The 5,000-nt window shown below is 38.5% G+C and overlaps 1 protein-coding gene across 1 annotated transcript in view; it reads left to right on the top strand.

Moving 5' to 3' along the window:
* Window positions 1-4,447: 4,447 nt before the first annotated feature.
* The window catches only part of LOC147467432 (uncharacterized), a 106,559-nt gene continuing 106,006 nt past the window's right edge, over window positions 4,448-5,000 (top strand). Inside the window, exon 1 of the mRNA XM_086531829.1 lies at window positions 4,448-4,536. The gene's annotated coding sequence lies outside the window, so the exon portion shown is untranslated. The remainder of the gene's footprint in view (window positions 4,537-5,000) is intronic.

Below are 5,000 nucleotides of genomic sequence, written 5' to 3' on the forward strand. Positions count from 1 at the left end.
TTAATCAAGTCTAAACCAAATCAAACATTATATACTATTGCCCCCCTCCTAAAAAAAAATAAAATAATAATAAATAAATAAATAAATAATAATATTAATAATAATAATCAATAGCCAATCTAAAAAAAAATCAATCTAATATCCCCCCCCCCAAAAAAAAAAAAATCTTTTGACCAGTGGCTAATCTTAGAGACTTTTTTTTAGGTCAGCTTGGATGAAAATTCCTCTTGGTCGCAAAGAGAAATTCGGCCTTTCTGAGTATCCTCGCAGCAAAATCGTAGCTCTAGAATTTTCCGTTGTCGAAATATTGATCGCGACCTCATTCAGGTTGAAGGTCAGTTTTAGGGGTTCCTTATGGTCAATATCCCAGTAGTTAGTCCAAATAGAAATGTTAATTTTCTGACCAGTTAAACAACAGTATTATAGCTTCGGTATTTTCTGCTGGTGAGATTGTTTGTCCACTCCATTTGGAGATAGAGGGAAAATGAGAAAGAGAGAGGGAGGGATAGAGAGAGGCAGAGGAAGAGAGAGAGAGAGAAAGAGATAGATAGACAGAGAGAGAGAGAGAGAGAAAAGGGGGGAGAGAAACAGAATAGAGGAAGAGATGGGATTTTACTTTCCAGTTTTTTTGTTTCGTTTTTTTGGTATTGTTGTTGTTGTTCTTTTCGTTTTTCGACTCACTGTTTATTTTTTTCCTATATCCTCTTTCCATATGTCACTTTCCGTATTTTTTGTTGTTTTTTGTTTGTTTGTTTGTTTGTTTGTTTTTTGTCTGTGTTTTTTCTCTCTCTCTTGGAAAATGTCAATTTTCTCATTCCTTTGTATCTCCATTTACCCTTGGTCTTTTTGTCATCATCTCTCTCTCTCTCTCTCTTTCTCGCTCTCTCTTTCTCTCTCTCTCTCTCTCGCTCTCTCTCTCTCTCTCTCTCTCTCTCTCTCTCTCTCTCTCTCTCTCTCTCTCTCTCTCTCTCTCTCTCTCTCTCTCTCTCTTTCAGTCTTTCTCTCTCACGAATTTCCCCACTCCTTTTTTTTTCTTTTTCTTCTACAACGGTTTTTCCTACATATTATTTTCCGCCTTCAACGCTTTCTTTTCCTTCTCCTTCTTCTTCCTCTTCTTTTTTCACCTTTACTTTGGTAGACTTTGCAGAAAGATTTTCCGAGATTAAGAAAAGATTTCTGACACGCCTTGTAAATATGAACTCAAAGGATTTTATACCAGGAATCATGTATGCGGGAAAGGGAGAGAATTTACGTAAAGAGAGTGATGGAAAAAACAAATGATGATAAGAAAGAGAATTCGACTGATAATGGCAATCGTCTTGACCGAAACAATGATGAAAATTATTGAAATGATTATAACAATAACAGTGATAACGGTAAAGTTGGTGATAATAATAGTGATGATGATAATGTAAGTAAGTGGGATGACAATAATAATGACGATGATGATGATGATAATGTAAGTAAGTGGGATGACAATAATAATGACGATGATGATGATGATAATGTAAGTATTATAATCATAATAATGATGATGATATAGATATTATGATAACAATGATGATGAAAATGTAAATATGATAACAATAATAACAGTAGCAGTAATAATGATGATGGCAATATAATAATCATAATAGTAGTAATGATACTAATACTAATGATAATGATGATAATAATGATAATGATAACAAAAAAATAATTATGATGATGATAATCATAACAATTATGATAATGATATAAAACAATAATGATAATGATTGTCCTTATCATCATAAAAAGCATTAATAATTTGGATACTAATAACTTCAGTATTATTTTGATACCATAGTCCTTCCCACCATTTTTATCTTGATACAACATTTTTTTTTCCTAGAGGGAAAATTATCATGGGGTATAATTCTAAGTTCTCTATGAATTTCAAAAGCAAAGGCCAAAAGCTGAAAATAAAACCCTATTCCCCTTTTCAACGTCACCATAAGACAAGTACATCAAAGAAACACACAGCTTATTGGGAAATGTGTGTTTGTTTGTATTCTGGGTAACACTGTACAATACGTAGCTAGATTCAAATTGCGTTTGTCATATGCCTGTTCGCTATTTGTACTGCGAATGTGTATATAATGAAAATTTATGGCACAATTGTGTATTTGCGTGCATTCCCGTGCAAACTGAACAATTGTGACACATGGCGTGGTGGCATTATAAAGTATTGGGTCGGACGTGTGTAGCGTGAATACAGTGTCATTGTAAAGTGAGTTGGAGGACGTGAAAGCACTACATTTCAGGCAATCAAGAAGAAATGTCCAGCCAATGCACCTTTCCGTCAGGGACCTACCTACAAGTTGCTCAGTGTTCCCTATTTTCCAAACTTTGGGAATGGGCGTGTTCCCTATTTTCCAAACTTTGGGAATGGGCGTGTTCCCTATTTTCCAAACTTTGGGAATGGGCGTGTTCCCTATTTTCCAAACTTTGGGAATGGGCGTGTTCCCTATTTTCCAAACTTTGGGAATGGGCGTGGGATCTGTTTCCGGGAATGCGTTTCGTAGGGCTAGGAACCTCGCGAGTGAGTGAACGAGGCAATGTTTCGCGAGCGATTCGCCATGCAAATGCTCGCTGCTTTATCTCTGCTTTACCTGATGACATGGAGCTATTATTACAGGGTGTTTGCTTGTCGTAGATAGCAGCCCTTCTCTCTCTCTTACTCTCTCTCTACCTCCCTCTACCTATCTCTCCCTCCCTCTACCTATCTCTCCCTCTCTCTCTCTCTCTCTCATTCTCTCTCTCTCTCTCTCATTCTCTCTCTCTCTCTCTCTCTCTCTCTCTCTCTCTCTCTCTCTCTCTCTCTCTCTCTCCCTCTCTCTCTATATATACACCTCTCTCTATATCTCTCTCTACCTCTCTCTCTCTCTCTTTCCCTCTCCCCCTTCTCTCTAGATAGATAGATAGATAGATAGATAGATAGGTAGGTAGATAGGTAGAGAATGAGAGAGAGGGAAAAAAGTGAGTGAATGTTTGAGTGTGAGAATGAATGAAAGAGAGAGGATGAGTGATTGAGTGAATAGAGTGAGTGGGTGTGAAACAGAATGAGAGAGAGAGAGAGAGGGAGGGAGAGAGAGAGAGAGAGAGAGAGAGAGAGAGAGAGAGAGAGAGAGAGAGGGAGAGAGAAAGAAAGAGAGAGAGTGTGTGAGTTAGTGAGTAAATGAGTACGAGAGTAAATAAGAGAAGGAAAATGAGAACAAGAGAGAGAGAGAGACAAAGACAGACAGACCGGGAAATATCTCGTTTATCTGAAAATCATACATCCAACGTTGATCTATCGCTCCTCGCAAGGTCATCCGAGGTCATCCGAGGTCATTTGAGGTCTCGTTAATCTCCTCTTCACATCAGCTGCTTTCTGAACCCGGCCCGGAATGCTTCTTTCCCATTCAGGAATTCAGAGGAATGAATAACATGCTCGATGCCTCCTCATTGGCTAAGGGCGTTTTATGAGAGGAATTATGCCCGGAAGCACATTAAAGCAGATAGGATGTGCACAGGGTTTTTTTTTTTTTTTTTTTAATCTTTTACTTTGCCATATGCGCATTGATGAAACATGAAATTATGTAGAGACTCTCTTTATTCTTCGTTATTCATTACTGTAATGATTTATAAGGTTATATAAATCATGCATTTTAAACTGGTATTCTAATAAGTGAGAGAGTTTGTTGTTGCATTATCTGATTGCATTTCTTCAACCTCATTTTCATTCTCACTTAATTCTTAATTCCCTTATCTTCTCTTTTATATTCTTCCTCTTCTTCTTCTTCTTCTTCCTCTGCCTCGTACAAAGTGAGAATCTTCTTACACATTTCCTACATTGCTTTCAGAATATGAGGAAAAGCACAAGAATGGTATTTGTTAATCAAAGTCGATGTCAGCTTGATTTACGTGCAATTTGCAGCAAATTCACAAACTAACCTTGCAACATATTAATCAAACTCACGTAAAAGGTTATTGGCTGAAGAAGCAATTTCTTAGACTAACACAATTTCGGATCTAAAGCGTTAACACCTTCTATTTTTCCCTAAGAATGGCTAGTACTACTTGGCTATGTAGTGTAAGATGGGGGGTGGGGGTGGGGGGGAAGACACCCTCTAGAAACATCCAAAAAAAAAACGACTGATTTTAAAAAGGGAGAGAAACCAAAGGACAAAAAGAGAAGAAGAGCAACAACAACAGCAATAACAAGACGAAATAAAAAACGAACAACAACAACAACACCCATATCGAAACCATCCTCGCCTCCCCCCTCCCCCCTCCCCCCTCCCCCTTCCCTAACAACAAACCAAATAACTAAAGACCGATAAAGCAAGAGCCCAGTGCGCGGTTCGGTCGCCCCTTCCCTCTTCCCGGCGCAGTCACAGCAGGGAGCAGCACAGGCTAGGCAGAGAAGGAAGGCTCAGTTGAACGCGTGACGCCCGGAGAGTTCCCGTGTGTGGCTAGACGCTCCGACCGGGAAATCTGTGGTGCGGGTTCGACGGCTCCCGAAAAGTGGAGGTTCTGTCGGAGAGTTGTGGCTTTGGGAGAGAAAGAGAGAGGGAGAGAGGGAGAAAAAAATAAGAATGAGACAGTTCTTCTCTTTTATTTCTGTCGACTGTTGATTGTTGTTGTATGTTTCTATATATATATATATTGGAGTTCTCTATTTTCCTTTTTTTCTTTTCGTTTGGTTCTTGATGGTTATAGTTGAAACGTGATAAAGAGAGACTGGGTTAGTGTACGGATTCGTTCTGAGAGAAGCGCTTCATCGTCTTGGTAATTAAGAGTGCTTCGATTTTCTTTGGCAAACTGTGAAATCAACTAAAACAAATCTTTGAAGACGAACAATCCCAAATTTCAATTAAAATCGGAGACACAGCAAGGAAGAACTTTCAAAATGTGAATAAAAATGTTGTACAATGTTCTACTAACACGTTTGTTTGTAAAAACTGATACTGAAACCCACACCTTGTCCAGCTTGA

The sequence above is a fragment of the Penaeus japonicus genome, unplaced genomic scaffold (genome assembly GCF_977035675.1).
Source record: "Penaeus japonicus unplaced genomic scaffold, GWHDUDI00000001_assembly GWHDUDI00000036, whole genome shotgun sequence".
Lineage (NCBI taxonomy): Eukaryota > Metazoa > Arthropoda > Malacostraca > Decapoda > Penaeidae > Penaeus > Penaeus japonicus.